The sequence below is a fragment of the Oncorhynchus tshawytscha genome, linkage group LG13 (assembly GCF_018296145.1).
Source record: "Oncorhynchus tshawytscha isolate Ot180627B linkage group LG13, Otsh_v2.0, whole genome shotgun sequence".
Classification (NCBI taxonomy): Eukaryota; Metazoa; Chordata; class Actinopteri; order Salmoniformes; family Salmonidae; genus Oncorhynchus; species Oncorhynchus tshawytscha.
Window position 1 is genome coordinate 72,785,890 of NC_056441.1, and position 17,063 is coordinate 72,802,952.

A 17,063-nucleotide genomic window follows, 5' to 3' on the forward strand; every position below is an offset into this window, starting at 1 on the left:
TCTGCCCTCCCGGCCATCTGATTGCTGAGTGTCCATTCCTCTGCCCTCAAGCCATCTGTGCTGATGTCATTACCTCTGCCCTCAGCCATCAATTGCTGATGTCCTTCCTCTACCCTCAGCCATCTCTTACTGATGTCCTTTCCTCTGCCCTCAACCATCTATTACTGAGTGTCACCAGCTGCCCTCAATAATCTGTGCTGATTAATCGGCATTATCTTTCCTCAGCCATCTGTGCTCCTTCCTCTGCCCTCAGCCATCTACTACTGATGTCCTTTCCTCTAACCTCAGCCTGTCATCTATTACTGGTGTCCTTCCTCTACCCTCTCCCATCTACTACTGATGTCCTTCCTCTACCCTCAGCCTGTCTCATCTATTTACTGATGTCCTTCATCTGCCCTCAGCCTCTCTCATCTGTTGATTTCCTTCCTCTGCCTCAGCCTCTCCCATCTCTATTACTGATGTCCTTCCTCTGCCCTCAGCCTCTCCCATCTGTTTCTGATGTCATTCCTCTGCCCTCAGCCTCTGTGCTGATGTCATTATCTCCTCAACCTCTCTCATCTATTACTGATGTCCTTCCTCTACCCTCAACCTCTCTCATCTATTACTGATGTCCTTCCTCTAACCTCAACCTCTCTCATCTATTACTGATGTCCTTCATCTACCCTCAACCTCTCTCATCTATTTCTGATGTCCTTCCTCTACCCTCAACCTCTCTCATCTATTACTGATGTCCTTCCTCTACCCTCAACCTCTCTCATCTATTTCTGATTTCCTTCCTCTACCCTCAACCTCTCCCATCTATTTCTGATGTCCTTCCTCTACCCTCAACCATATATTACTGATGTCCTTCCTCTACCCTCAACCATCTATTACTGATGTCCTTCCTCTGCCCTCAGCCATCTGTTACTGATGTCCTTCCTCTACCCTCAACCATCTATTACTGATGTGTCCTTCCTCTGCCCTCAGCCTCTCTCATCTATTACTGATGTCCTTCCTCTGCCCTCAGCCTCTCATCTGTACTGATGTCCTTCCTCTGCCCTCAACCTCTCTCATCTATTATGGATGTCCTTCCTCTACCCTCTCCCATATATTACTGATGTCCTTCCTCTACCCTCAATCTCTCCCATCTATTTCTGATGTCCTTCCTCTACCCTCAACCTCTCCCATCTATTACTGATGTCCTTCCTCTACCCTCAACCTCTCCCATCTATTTCTGATCTCCTTCCTCTACCCTCAACCTCTCCCATCTATTACTGATGTCCTTCCTCTACCCTCAACCTCTCCCATCTATTTCTGATATCCTTCCTCTACCATCAACCTCTGTCATCTATTACTGATCTCCTTCCTCTGCCCTCAACCTCTCCCATCTATTCGGATCTCCTTCCTCTACCATCAACCTCTGTCATCTGTGCTGATGTCCTTCCTCTGCCTCAACCTCTCCCATCTATTTCTGATATCCTTCCTCTACCATCAACCTCTGTCATCTGTTACTGATGTCCTTCCTCTACCCTCAACCTCTCCCATCTGTTACTGATCTCCTTCCTCTGCCCTCAACCTCTCCCATCTATTTCTGATCTCCTTCCTCTACCCTCAACCATCTGTTTCTGATCTCCTTCCTCTACCCTCAACCTCTCCCATCTATTTCCAGGATCTCCTTCCTCTACCCTCAATCTCTCCATCTATTACTGATGTCCTTCCTCTGCCCTCAGCCTCTCCCATCTATTACTGATGTCCTTCCTCTACCCTCAACCTCTCCCATCTATTACTGATGTCCTTCCTCTGCCCTCAGCCTCTCCCATCTACTGATGTCCTTCCTCTGCCCTCAGCCATCTATTACTGATGTCCTTCCTCTGCCCTCAACCATCTGTGCTGATGTCCTTCCTCTGCCCTCAGCCTCTCCCATCTATTGCTGATGTCCTTCCTCTGCCCTCAACCATCTATTACTGATGTCCTTCCTCTGCCCTCAGCCATCTGTTACTGATGTCCTTCCTCTGCCCTCAGCCATCTGTGCTGATGTCCTTCCTCTGCCCTCAACCATCTGTTACTGATGTCCTTCCTCTGCCCTCAGCCATCTGTGCTGATGTCCTTCCTCTGCCCTCAACCATCTGTGCTGATGTCCTTCATCTGCCCTCAGCCATCTGTTGCTGATGTCCTTCCTCTGCCCTCAACCATCTATTTCTGATGTCCTTCCTCTGCCCTCAGCCATCTGTTGCTGATGTCCTTCCTCTGCCCTCAGCCTCTCCCATCTATTACTGATGTCCTTTCTCTCTGCCCTCAACCATCTATTACTGATGTCCTTCCTCTACCCTCAACCATCTATTACTGATGTCCTTCCTCTACCCTCAACCATCTGTACTGATGTCCTTCCTCTACCCTCAGCCTCTCCCATCTATTTCGGATCTCCTTCCTCTACCCTCAACCATCTATTTCTGATCTCCTTCCTCTACCCTCAACCTCTCCCATCTGATTTTGGATCTCCTTCCTCAACCTCAACCATCTATTACTGATGTCCTTCCTCTACCCTCAACCATCTATTACTGATGTCCTTCCTCTACCCTCAGCCTCTCCCATCTACTGATGTCCTTCCTCTACCCCTCAGCCATCTATTACTGATGTCCTTCCTCTACCCTCAGCCATCTATTGCTGATGTCCTTCCTCTGCCCTCAGCCATCTGTTACTGATGTCCTTCCTGCCCTCTGCCCTCTCTACCCTCAGCCATCTGTGCTGATGTCATTCCTCTGCCCTCAGCCTCTCCCATCTGTGCTGATGTCCTTCCTCTGCCCTCAGCCTCTCCCATCTGTACTGATGTCCTTCCTCTGCCCTCAGCCATCTATTACTGATGTCCTTCCTCTGCCCTCAGCCTCTCTCATCTACTGATGTCCTTCCTCTGCCTCAGCCATCTGTTACTGATGTCCTTCCTCTGCCCTCAACCATCTATTACTGATGTCCTTCCTCTACCTCAACCATCTATTACTGATGTCCTTCCTCTGCCCTCAACCATCTATTACTGATGTCCTTCCTCTGCCCTCAGCCTCTCCCATCTGTGCTGATGTCCTTCCTCTCCTCAGCCTCAGCCATCTGTTACTGATGTCATTCCTCTGCCCTCAGCCTCTCCCATCTACTGCTGATGTCCTTCCTCTGCCCTCAGCCTCTCCCATCTGTTACTGATGTCCTTCCTCTGCCCTCAGCCTCTCCCATCTATTACTGATGTCCTTCCTCTGCCCTCAGCCATCTGTGCTGATGTCCTTCCTCTGCCCTCAACCATCTGTTACTGATGTCCTTCCTCTGCCCTCAACCTCTCCCATCTATTGCTGATGTCCTTCCTCTGCCCTCAACCTCATCTATTACTGATGTCCTTCCTCTGCCCTCAGCCATCTGTGCTGATGTCATTCCTCTGCCCTCAACCATCTGTTACTGATGTCCTTCCTCTGCCCTCAACCATCTGTTACTGATGTCCTTCCTCTGCCCTCAGCCATCTATTGCTGATGTCCTTCCTCTGCCCTCAACCATCTGTTACTGATGTCCTTCCTCTGCCCTCAATCTCTCCCATCTATTACTGATGTCCTTCCTCTGCCCTCAGCCTCTCCCATCTGTGCTGATCTCCTTCCTCTGCCCTCAGCCATCTCCCATCTGCTGATGTCCTTCCTCTGCCCTCAGCCCATCTGTTACTGATGTCCTTCCTCTCTGCCTCAGCCATCTGTGCTGATGTCATTCCTCTGCCCTCAGCCATCTGTGCTGATGTCCTTCCTCTGCCCTCAGCCTCTCCCATCTATTACTGATGTCCTTCCTCTGCCCTCAGCCATCTGTTAGCCTCTCTGCCCTCAACCATCTATTGCTGATGTCCTTCCTCTGCCCTCAGCCATCTGTGCTGATGTCCTTCCTCTGCCCTCAGCCATCTATTACTGATGTCCTTCCTCTGCCCTCAGCCATCTGTGCTGATGTCCTTCCTCTGCCCTCAGCCATCTGTTACTGATGTCTTCCTCTGCCCTCAACCATCTGTTACTGATGTCCTTCCTCTGCCCTCAGCCTCTCCCATCTATTACTGATGTCCTTCCTCTGCCCTCAACCATCTATTACTGATGTCCTTCCTCTGCCCTCAACCATCTATTACTGATGTCCTTCCTCTACCCTCAACCATCTATTACTGATCTCCTTCCTCTGCCCTCAACCTCTCCCATCTATTTCTGATCTCCTTCCTCTACCCTCAACCATCTATTTCTGATGTCCTTCCTCTGCCCTCAGCCTCTCTCTCTTTGGATCTCCTTCCTCTGCCCTCAACCATCTATTACTGATGTCCTTCCTCTGCCTCAGCCTCAACCATCTATTACTGATGTCCTTCCTCTACCCTCAGCCTCTCCCATCTATTGCTGATGTCCTTCCTCTACCCTCAGCCTCAACCATCTATTACTGATGTCCTTCCTCTGCCCTCAGCCTCTCCCATCTGTACTGATGTCCTTCCTCTGCCCTCAGCCATCTGTTACTGATGTCTTCTCTCTGCCCCCCTCTCCCATCTATTACTGATGTCATTCCATCTGCCCTCAGCCATCTATTACTGATGTCCTTCCTCTGCCCTCAGCCTCTCTCTTACTGATGTCCTTCCTCTGCCCTCAGCCATCTGTTACTGATGTCCTTCCTCTGCCCTCAACCTCTCTCATCTACTGATGTCCTTCCTCTATCCCTCAGCCATCTATTACTGATGTCCTTCCTCTGCCCTCAACCATCTATTACTGATGTCCTTCCTCTATCCTCAGCCATCTGTTGCTGATGTCCTTCCTCTGCCCTCATCTGTTACTGATGTCCTTCCTCTGCCCTCTCCATCTGTTACTGATGTCCTTCCTCTGCCCTCAGCCTCTCCCATCTATTGCTGATGTCCTTCACTCTGCCCTCAGCCTCTCCCATCTATTGCTGATGTCCTTCCTCTGCCCTCAGCCTCTCCTATCTGTTACTGATGTCCTTCCTCTGCCCTCAGCCTCTCCCATCTATTACTGATGTCCTTCCTCTGCCCTCAGCCATCTGTTACTGATGTCCTTCCTCTGCCCTCAACCATCTATTACTGATGTCCTTCCTCTACCCTCAACCTCTCCCATCTATTGCTGATGTCCTTCCTCTGCCCTCAGCCATCTATTACTGATGTCCTTCCTCTGCCCTCAACCATCTGTTACTGATGTCCTTCCTCTACCCTCAACCATCTGTTACTGATGTCCTTCCTCTACCCTCAACCATCTGTTACTGATGTCCTTCCTCTGCCCTCAACCATCTATTACTGATGTCCTTCCTCTACCCTCAGCCATCTATTACTGATGTCCTTCCTCTGCCCTCAATCTCTCCCATCTATTACTGATGTCCTTCCTCTACCCTCAGCCTCTCCCATCTATTACTGATGTCCTTCCTCTCTGCCCTCAGCCTCTCCCATCTATTGCTGATGTCCTTCCTCTGCCCTCAGCCTCTCCCATCTATTACTGATGTCCTTCCTCTGCCCTCAGCCATCTGTGCTGATGTCCTTCCTCTGCCCTCAGCCATCTATTACTGATGTCCTTCCTCTGCCCTCAACCTCTCCCATCTATTGCTGAGTGTCATTCCTCTGCCCTCAGCCATCTATTGCTGATGTCATTCCTCTGCCCTCAGCCATCTGTGCTGATGTCCTTCTCTGCCCTCAGCCATCTGTTACTGATGTCCTTCCTCTGCCCTCAGCCATCTATTGCTGATGTCCTTCCTCTGCCCTCAGCCATCTATTGCTGATGTCCTTCCTCTGCCCTCAACCATCTGTTACTGATGTCATTCCTCTGCCCTCAACCATCTATTGCTGATGTCATTCCTCTGCCCTCAGCCTCTCCCATCTGTTACTGATGTCCTTCCTCTGCCTCAGCCATCTATTACTGATGTCCTTCCTCTGCCCTCAGCCATCTGTGCTGATGTCCTTCCTCTGCCCTCAGCCATCTATTGCTGATGTCATTCCTCTGCCCTCAGCCATCTGTGCTGATGTCATTCCTCTGCCCTCAGCCATCTGTGCTGATGTCCTTCCTCTGCCTCAGCCATCTGTTGCTGATGTCATTCCTCTGCCCTCAGCCATCTGTTACTGATGTCCTTCCTCTGCCCTCAGCCATCTGTTTCCCATCTGCCCTCAACCATCTGTTACTGATGTCCTTCCTCTGCCCTCAACCATCTCCCATCTATTACTGATGTCCTTTCTCTACCCTCAACCATCTATTACTGATGTCCTTCCTCTGCCCTCAACCATCTGTTACTGATGTCCTTCCTCTACCCTCAACCATCTATTACTGATCTCCTTCCTCTACCCTCAACCTCTCCCATCTATTTCGGATCTCCTTCCTCTACCCTCAACCATCTATTTCTGATCTCCTTCCTCTACCCTCAACCTCTCCCATCTCTTTTGATGTCCTTCCTCTGCCTCAACCATCTATTACTGATGTCCTTCCTCTAGCCTCAACCTCAACCATCTATTACTGATGTCCTTCCTCTGCCCTCAGCCTCTCCATCTACTACTGATGTCCTTCCTCTGCCCTCAGCCTCAGCCATCTATTACTGATGTCCTTCCTCTACCCTCAACCTCTCCCATCTACTACTGATGTCCTTCCTCTACCCTCAACCATCTATTACTGATGTCCTTCCTCTGCCCTCTGCCCTCAGCCTCTCCCATCTACTACTGATGTCATTCCTCTGCCCTCAGCCTCATCTGTTACTGATGTCCTTCCTCTGCCCTCAGCCTCTCCCATCTACTACTGATGTCCTTCCTCAACCATCTATTACTGATGTCCTTCCTCTATCCTCTGCCTCTCTCTGTCTACTGACTGATCTCCTTCCTCTATCCCTCAACCATCTATTACTGATGTCATTCCTCTGCCCTCAACCATCTATTAATGATGTCTTCCTCTGCCCTCAGCCATCTATTACTGATGTCTTCCTCTGCCCTCTCCCATCTATTACTGATGTCCATTCCTCTGCCCTCAGCCTCTCCCATCTGTGCTGATGTCCTTCTGCCTCTCAGGCATCTGTTACTGAGTGTCCTTCCTCTGCCCTCAGCCTCTCCATCTACTACTGATGTCCTTCATCTACCCTCAGCCTCTCCCATCTGTTACTGATGTCCTTCCTCTGCCCTCAGCCCCTCTATTTTTGCTGATGTCATTCCTCTGCCCTCAGCCATCTATTACTGATGTCCTTCCTCTGCCCTCAACCATCTGTTACTGATGTCCTTCCTCTGCCCTCAGCCTCTCCCATCTGTTACTGATGTCCTTCCTCTGCCCTCAGCCATCTATTACTGATGTCCTTCCTCTGCCCTCAGCCATCTATTACTGATGTCATTATCTACCCTCAACCATCATTACTGGTGTGTCCTCCTCTGCCCTCAGCCATCTGTGCTGATCTCCTTCCTCTGCCCTCAGCCATCTGTTACTGATGTCCTTCCTCTGCCCTCAGCCATCTATTACTGATGTGCTTCCTCTGCCCTCAGCCATCTATTACTGATGTCCTTCCTCTGCCCTCAGCCTCTCCCATCTATTACTGATGTCCTTCCTCTGCCCTCAGCCATCTGTTGCTGATGTCCTTCCTCTGCCCTCAGCCATCTGTGCTGATTGTCCTTCCTCTACCATCAACCATCTATTACTGATGTCATTCCTCTGCCCTCAGCCATCTAATGCTGATGTCCTTCCTCTGCCTCGGCCTCTCCGTCTGTGCTGATGTCATTCCTCTGCCCTCAGCCATCTAATGCTGATGTCATTCCTCTGCCTCAGCCTCTCCCATCTACTACTGATGTCATTCCTCTGCCCTCAGCCTCTGCCATCTGTTACTGATGTCATTCCTCTGCCCTCAACCATCTGTTACTGATGTCCTTCCTCTGCCCTCAGCCTCACCATCTGTTGCTGATGTCCTTCCTCTGCCTCTCCCATCTATTTCTGATGTCCTTTATCTCTGCCCTCAGCCTCTCCCATCTGTTTCTGATATCCTTCCTCTGCCCTCAGCCATCTATTACTGATGTCCTTCCTCTCCCTCAGCCTCTCTCATCTATTCTGATGTCCTTCATCTACCCTCAACCTCTCTCATCTATTACTGATGTCCTTCCTCTACCCTCAGCCTCTCTCATCTATTTCTGATGTCCTTCCTCTGCCCTCAGCCTCTCCCATCTGTTTCTGATGTCCTTCCTCTGCCCTCAGCCATCTATTACTGATGTCCTTCCTCTGCCCTCAGCCATCTATTACTGATGTCCTTCCTCTGCCCTCAGCCATCTATTACTGATGTCCTTCCTCTGCCCTCAGCCATATATTACTGATGTCCTTCCTCTATCCTCAGCCATCTATTACTGATGTCCTTCCTCTGCCCTCAGCCATCTGTGCTGATGTCCTTCCTCTGCCTCAGCCTCAGCCATCTGTTACTGATGTCCTTCCTCTACAGCCTCAGCCATCTGTGCTGATGTCCTTCCTCTGCCCTCAGCCTCTCCCATCTACTTGCTGATGTCCTTCCTCTGCCCTCAGCCTCCTATCTGTTGCTGATGTCATTCCTCTGCCCTCAGCCCTCCCATCTGTGCTGATGTCCTTCCTCTGCCCTCAGCCATATGTGCTGATGTCCTTCCTCTACCCTCAACCATCTATTACTGATGTCCTTCCTCTACCCTCAACCTCTCTCATCTATTACTGATGTCCTTCCTCTACCCTCAACCTCTCTCATCTATTACTGATGTCCTTCCTCTACCCTCAACCTCTCTCATCTATTATGGATGTCCTTCCTCTACCCTCTCCCATCTATTACTGATGTCCTTCCTCTATCCTCAACCATCTATTACTGATGTCCTTCCTCTACCCTCAACCATCTATTACTGATGTCCTTCCTCTACCCTCAACCTCTCCCATCTATTACTGATGTCCTTCCTCTACCCTCAACCATCTATTACTGATGTCCTTCCTCTGCCCTCAGCCATCTGTGCTGATGTCATTCCTCTGCCCTCAGCCATCTGTTACTGATGTCATTCCTCTGCCCTCAGCCATCTGTTACTGATGTCATTCATCTGCCCTCAGCCATCTGTGCTGGTTGTCATTCCTGCCTCTGCCCTCAGCCATCTGTTACTGATGTCCTTCCTCTGCCCTCAGCCATCTTGCTGATGTCATTTCCATCTGCCCTCTGACCATCTATTGCTGATGTCATTCCTCTGCCCTCAGCCATCTATTACTGATGTCTTCCTCTGCCCTCAGCCTCTCCATCTATTGCTGATGTCCTTTCTCTGCCCTCAGCCATCTATTACTGATGTGTCCTTCCTCTGCCCTCAGCCATCTATTACTGATGTCCTTTCTCTACCCTCAACCATCTATTACTGATGTCCTTCCTCTACCCTCAACCATCTATTACTAATGTCCTTCCTCTACCCTCAACCATCTATTACTGATCTCCTTCCTCTACCCTCAACCTCTCCCATCTATTTCGGATCTCCTTCCTCTACCCTCAACCATCTATTTCTGATCTCCTTCCTCTACCCTCAACCTCTCCCATCTATTTTGGATCTCCTTCCTCAACCTCAACCATCTATTACTGATGTCCTTCCTCTAGCCTCAACCTCAACCATCTATTACTGATGTCCTTCCTCTACCCTCAACCTCTCCCATCTACTACTGATGTCCTTCCTCTACCCTCAACCTCAACCATCTATTACTGATGTCCTTCCTCTACCCTCAACCTCTCCCATCTACTACTGATGTCCTTCCTCTGCCCTCAGCCATCTGTGCTGATGTGCTTCCTCTGCCCTCTGCCCTCGGCCTCTCCCATCTACTACTGATGTCCTTCCTCTGCCCTCAGCCTCAGCCATCTGTTACTGATGTCATTCCTCTGCCCTCAGCCTCTCCCATCTGTGCTGATGTCCTTCCTCAGCCATCTATTACTGATGTCCTTCCTCTATCCTCAACCTCTCTCATCTACTACTGATCTCCTTCCTCTATCCTCAGCCATCTATTACTGATGTCATTCCTCTGCCTCAGCCATCTATTAATGATGTCATTCCTCTATCCTCAGCCATCTATTACTGATGTCCTTCTATCTGCCCTCTCCCATCTACTACTGATGTGTCCTTCCTCTGCCCTCAGCCTCAGCCATCTGTTACTGATGTCCTTCCTCTGCCTCAGCCTCAGCATCTATTACTGATGTCATTCCTCTGCCCTCAGCCTCTCCCATCTACTACTGATGTCATTCTTCTGCCCTCAGCCTCTCTATCTGTTGCTGATGTCCTTCCTCTGCCCTCAGCCCCCCCATCTTTTGCTGATGTCATTCCTCTGCCCTCAGCCATCTGTTACTGATGTCATTTTCCTCTGCCCTCAGCCATCTGTTACTGATGTCCTTCCTCTGCCCTCAGCCTCTCCCATCTATTGCTGATGTCCTTCCTCTGCCCTCAGCCATCTATTACTGATGTCATTCCTCTGCCCTCAGCCATCTGTTACTTATGTCCTTCCTCTGCCCTCAGCCATCTATTACTGGTGTCCTTCCTCTGCCCTCAGCCATCTGTTGCTGATCTCCTTCCTCTGCCCTCAGCCATCTGTGCTGATGTCCTTCCTCTGCCCTCAGCCATCTGTTACTGATGTGCTTCCTCTGCCCTCAGCCATCTGTTGCTGATGTCATTCCTCTGCCCTCAGCCTCTCCCATCTGTTACTGATGTCGCTCTCTGCCCTCAACCATCTATTATGATGTCATTCCTCTGCCCATCTGTGCTGATGTCCTCCATCTGCCATCAAGCCATCTGTTGCTGATGTCATTCCTCTGCCCTCAACCATCTAATGCTGATGTGTCCTTCCTCTGCCTCAGCCTCTGCCATCTGTTGCTGATGTCATTCCTCTGCCCTCAGCCATCTAATGCTGATGTCCTTCCTCTACCCTCAGCCTCTCCCATCTACTGCTGATGTCCTTCCTCTGCCCTCAGCCTCTGCCATCTATTGATTGTGTCATTCCTCTGCCCTCAACCATCTATTACTGATGTCCTTCCTCTGCCCTCAGCCATCTATTACTGATGTCCTTCCTCTGCCCTCAACCTCTCCCATCTATTTCTGATGTCCTTCCTCTGCCCTCAGCCTCTCCCATCTATTTCTGATGTCCTTCCTCTGCCCTCAACCATCTATTACTGATGTCCTTCCTCTCCCTCAGCCTCTCTCATCTATTCCTGATGTCCTTCATCTGCCCTCAGCCTCTCTCATCTATTACTGATGTCCTTCCTCTACCCTCAGCCTCTCTCATCTATTTCTGATGTCATTCCTCTGCCCTCAGCCTCTCCCATCTGTTTCTGATGTCCTTCCTCTACCCTCAACCATATATTACTGATGTCCTTCCTCTGCCCTCAGCCATCTGTTACTGATGTCCTTCCTCTACCCTCAACTATCTGTTACTGATGTCCTTCCTCTGCCCTCAACCATATGTTATGATGTCCTTCCTCTGCCTCAACCATCTGTTGCTGATGTCCTTCCTCTGCCCTCAACCATCTGTTACTGATGTCCTTCCTCTGCCCTCAGCCTCAGCCATCTATTACTGATGTCCTTCCTCTGGCCTCAGCCTCAGCCATCTGTTGCTGATGTCCTTCCTCTGCCCTCAGCCTCTCCCATCTACTACTGATGTCCTTCCTCTACCCTCAACCTCTCCTATCTGTTACTGATGTCCTTCCTCTACCCTCAACCCCTCCCATATATTACTGATGTCCTTCCTCTACCCTCAACCATATATTACTGATGTCCTTCCTCTACCCTCAACCATCTATTACTGATGTCCTTCCTCTACCCTCAACCTCTCTCATCTATTACTGATGTCCTTCCTCTACCCTCAACCTCTCTCATCTATTACTGATGTCCTTCCTCTACCCTCAACCTCTCTCATCTATTATGGATGTCCTTCCTCTACCCTCTCCCATCTATTACTGATGTCCTTCCTCTATCCTCAACCATCTATTACTGATGTCCTTCCTCTGCCCTCAGCCATCTATTACTGATGTCCTTCCTCTGCCCTCAGCCTCCCCATCTGTTACTGATGTCCTTCCTCTGCCCTCAGCCATCTGTTACTGATGTCCTTCCTCTGCCCTCAGCCATCTATTACTGATGTCATTCCTCTGCCCTCAGCCATCTGTTACTGATGTCCTTCCTCTGCCCTCAACCATCTGTGCTGATGTCCTTCCTCTGCCCTCAGCCATCAGTTACTGGTGTCATTCCTCTGCCCTCAACCATCTATTGCTGATGTCATTCCTCTGCCCTCAGCCATCTATTACTGATGTCCTTCCTGCCCTGACCATCTGTTACTTGATGTCCTTCCCTCTGCCCTCAACCATCTGTTACTGATGTCATTCCTCTGCCCTCAGCCTCTCCCATCTGTTGCTGATGTCTTTCTCTGCCCTCGACCATCTGTTGCTGATGTCATCCTTCCTCTGCCCTCAGCCATCTGTTGCTGATTGTCATTCCTCTGCCCTCAACCGTCTGTTGCTGATGTCATTTTCCTCTGCCCTCGGCCATCTGCTACTGATGTCATTATCTGCCCTCAGCCATCTGTTGCTGATGTCCTATCTGCCCTCTCCATCTAATGCTGTGTCATTCCACCCTCAGCCTCTGCCATCTGTTGCTGATGTCATCCTTCCTCTGCCCTCTCCCATCTGCTGCTGATGTCCTTCCTCCTAACCTCAGCCTCTGCCCATCTATTGCTGATGTCATTCATCTGCCCTCAGCCATCTGTTACTGATGTCCTTCCTCTACCCTCTGCCTCAGCCATCTGTGCTGATGTCATTCCTCTGCCCTCAGCCTCTCCATCTGTTTCTGATGTCCTTCCTCTACCCTCAGCCATCTATTACTGATGTCCTTCCTCTCCCTCAGCCTCTCTCATCTATTACTGATGTCCTTCCTCTACCCTCAGCCTCTCTCATCTATTGATGATGTCCTTCCTCTAACCTCAGCCTCTCTCATCTATTACTGATGTCCTTCATCTGCCCTCAGCCTCTCTCATCTATTTCTGATCCTTCCTCTACCCTCAGCCTCTCTCATCTATTACTGATGTCCTTCCTCTACCCTCAGCCTCTCTCATCTATTTCTGATTCCTTCCTCTACCCTCAGCCTCTCCCATCTATTTCTGATGTCCTTCCTCTACCCTCAACCATATATTACTGATGTCATTCCTCTGCCCTCCCTCAGCCATCTGTTACTGATGTCCTTCCTCTGCCCTCAGCCATCTGTTACTGATGTCCTTCCTCTGCCCTCAGCCATCTATTACTGATGTCCTTCCTCTACCCTCAACCTCTCTCATCTATTACTGATGTCCTTCCTCTACCCTCAACCTCTCTCATCTATTACTGATGTCCTTCCTCTACCCTCAACCTCTCTCATCTATTATGGATGTCCTTCCTCTACCCTCTCCCATCTATTACTGATGTCCTTCCTCTACCCTCAATCTCTCCCATCTATTTCTGATGTCCTTCCTCTACCCTCAACCTCTCCCATCTATTACTGATGTCCTTCCTCTACCCTCAACCTCTCCCATCTATTTCTGATCTCCTTCCTCTACCCTCAACCTCTCCCATCTATTACTGATGTCCTTCCTCTACCCTCAACCTCTCCCATCTATTTCGGATCTCCTTCCTCTACCCTCAACCATCTATTTCTGATCTCCTTCCTCTACCCTCAACCTCTCCCATCTATTTCGGATCTCCTTCCTCTACCATCAACCTCTGTCATCTATTACTGATGTCCTTCCTCTACCCTCAACCTCTCCCATCTATTTCTGATATCCTTCCTCTACCATCAACCTCTGTCATCTATTACTGATGTCCTTCCTCTACCCTCAACCTCTCCCATCTATTACTGATCTCCTTCCTCTACCCTCAACCTCTCCCATCTATTTCGGATCTCCTTCCTCTACCCTCAACCATCTATTTCTGATCTCCTTCCTCTACCCTCAACCTCTCCCATCTATTTCGGATCTCCTTCCTCTACCCTCAATCTCTCCCATCTATTACTGATGTCCTTCCTCTACCCTCAACCTCTCCCATCTATTACTGATCTCCTTCGTCTACCCTCAACCTCTCCCATCTATTACTGATGTCCTTCCTCTACCCTCAACCTCTCCCATCTATTACTGATGTCCTTCCTCTACCCTCAACCATCTATTACTGATGTCCTTCCTCTACCCTCAACCATCTATTACTCATGTCCTTCCTCTTACCCTCAGCCTCTCCCATCTATTACTGATGTCATTCCTCTGCCCTCAGCCATCTGTGCTGATGTCATTCCTCTGCCCTCAGCCATCTGTTGCTGATGTGTCCATTATCTGCCCTCAACCATCTGTTGCTGATTGTCATTATCTGCCCTCAGCCATCTATTGCTGATGTCTGATCTGCCCTCAACCATCTATTTCTGATGTCCTTCCTCTACCCTCAACCATCTATTACTGATGTCCTTCCTCTACCCTCAACCTCTCCCATCTATTACTGATGTCCTTTCTCTACCCTCAACCACCTATTACTGATGTCCTTCCTCTACCCTCAACCATCTATTACTGATGTCCTTCCTCTACCCTCAACCATCTATTACTGATCTCCTTCCTCTACGCTCAACCTCTCCCATCTATTTCGGATCTCCTTCCTCTACCCTCAACCATCTATTTCTGATCTCCTTCCTCTACCCTCAACCTCTCCCATCTATTTCGGATCTCCTTCCTCTACCCTCAACCATCTATTACTGATGTCCTTCCTCTACCCTCAACCTCTCCCATCTATTTCTGATCTCCTTCCTCTACCCTCAACCTCTCTCATCTATTACTGATGTCCTTCCTCTACCCTCAACCTCTCCCATCTATTACTGATCTCCTTCCTCTACCCTCAACCTCTCCCATCTATTACTGATGTCCTTCCTCTACCCTCAACCTCTCCCATCTATTACTGATGTCCTTCCTCTATCCTCAACCATCTGTGCTGATGTCATTATCTGCCCTCAGCCATCTGTTACTGATGTGTCTTCCTCTACCCTCAGCCATCTGTGCTGATGTCGGCTCATCTGCCCTCAGCCATCTGTGCTGTGTCCTTCCTCTGCCCTCAGCCATCTGTTACTGATGTCCTTATCCTCTGTCCTCAGCCATCTGTGCTGATGTCATTCCTCTGCCCTCAGCCATCTGTTGCTGATTAATCATCCTCTGGCCTCAGCCTCAGCCATCTGTTTCTGATGTCCTTCATCTGGCCTCAGCCTCAGCCATCTATTACTGATGTCCTTCCTCTGCCCTCAGCCTCTCCCATCTACTGCTGGTGTCCTTCCTCTATCTATCAGCCTCTCCTATATGTTGCTGGTGTCATTCACTATCTGCCCTCAGCCCCCATATTTACTGATGTCCTTCCTCTGCCCTCAGTCATCTATTAATGATGTCCTTCCTCTACCCTCAGCCATCTGTGCTGATGTCCTTCATCTGCCCTCAGCCTCTCCATCTATTACTGATGTCATTCCTCTACCCTCAACCATCTATTACTGTGTCCTTCCTCTGCCCTCAGCCATCTATTACAGTGTCCTTCCTCTGCCCTCAGCCTCTCCCATCTATTGCTGATGTCCTTCCTCTGCCCTCAGCCATCTGTTACTGATGTCCTTCCTCTGCCCTCCCCATCTATTTACTGATGTCCTTCCTCTGCCCTCAACCATCTATTACTGATGTCCTTCCTCTGCCCTCAGCCATCTGTTTCTGATGTCCTTCTATCTATCCTCTCTCATCTATTACTGATGTCCTTATCTGCCCTCAGCCATCTAATGTACTGATGTCATTCCTCTGGCCTCAGCCTCAGCCATCTGTTTCTGATGTCCTTCCTCTGGCCTCAGCCTCAACCATCTGTTACTGATGTCCTTCCTCTGCCCTCAGCCTCTCCATCTACTACTGGTGTGTCATTCATCTCTATCCTCCAGCCTCTCCCTATCTGTTACTGATTTCCTCTACCCTCTGCCCTCAGCCCCTCCCATCTACTACTGATGTCATATCTACCCTCAATCATCTATTACTGATGTCCTTCCTCTACCCTCAGCCATCTTTTACTGATGTCATTGATCTGCCTTCAGCCTCTCCCATCTATGCCTCACCCTCAGCCATCTATTACTGTTAATGTCGGCCTCTGCCACTCAGCCATCTCCCATCTACTGCTGATGTCATTCCTCTATCCTCAGCCTCTCTGTTACCCTCTACCCTCAGCCTCTCCCATCTATTACTGATCTCCTTGCGTCTGCCCTCAGCCTCTCCCATCTATTACTGATGTCCTCTCTACCCTCAGCCTCTCCATCTATTACTGATGTCATTCAACCATCTCTGCCTCAGCCTCTCCCATCTATTACTGATGTCCTTCCTCTACCCTCAGCCTCTCCCATCTATTACTGATGTCAGCTTCCTCTGCCCTCAGCCATCTGTCTACTGATGTCCTTCCTCTGCCCTCAGCCATCTGTTGCTGATGTCATTCCTCTGCCCTCGGCCATCTGTTACTGATTAATCGGCCATCTGCCCTCAGCCATCTGTTGCTGATGTCGGCCATCTGCCCTCAGCCATCTATTGCTGATGTCATCTGCCCTCAGCCATCTATTGCTGATGTCATTATCTGCCCTCAGCCATCTGTGCCAGTGTCCTTCCTCTCTGCCCTCAGCCATCTGTGCTGATTGCTTCTCTACCCTCAGCCATCTGTTACTCTGGTGTCATTATCTGTCTGTTGCTGCATTCATCTGCCCTCGGCCATCTGTGCAGTGTCAACCATCTATTACTGATGTCCTTTTTCTCTACCCTCAACCATCTATTACTGATGTCCTTCCTCTACCCTCAACCATCTATTACTGATGTCCTTCCTCTACCCTCAACCATCTATTACTGATCTCCTTCCTCTACCCTCAACCTCTCCCATCTATTTCGGATCTCCTTCCTCTACCCTCAACCATCTATTTCTGATCTCCTTCCTCTACCCTCAACCTCTCCCATCTATTTCAGATCTCCTTCCTCTACCCTCAGCCATCTGTGCCCATTATCTACCCTCAACCTCTCCCATCTATTTCACTCTCCTTCCTCTACCCTCAACCTCTCTCATCTATTACTGATGTCCTTCCT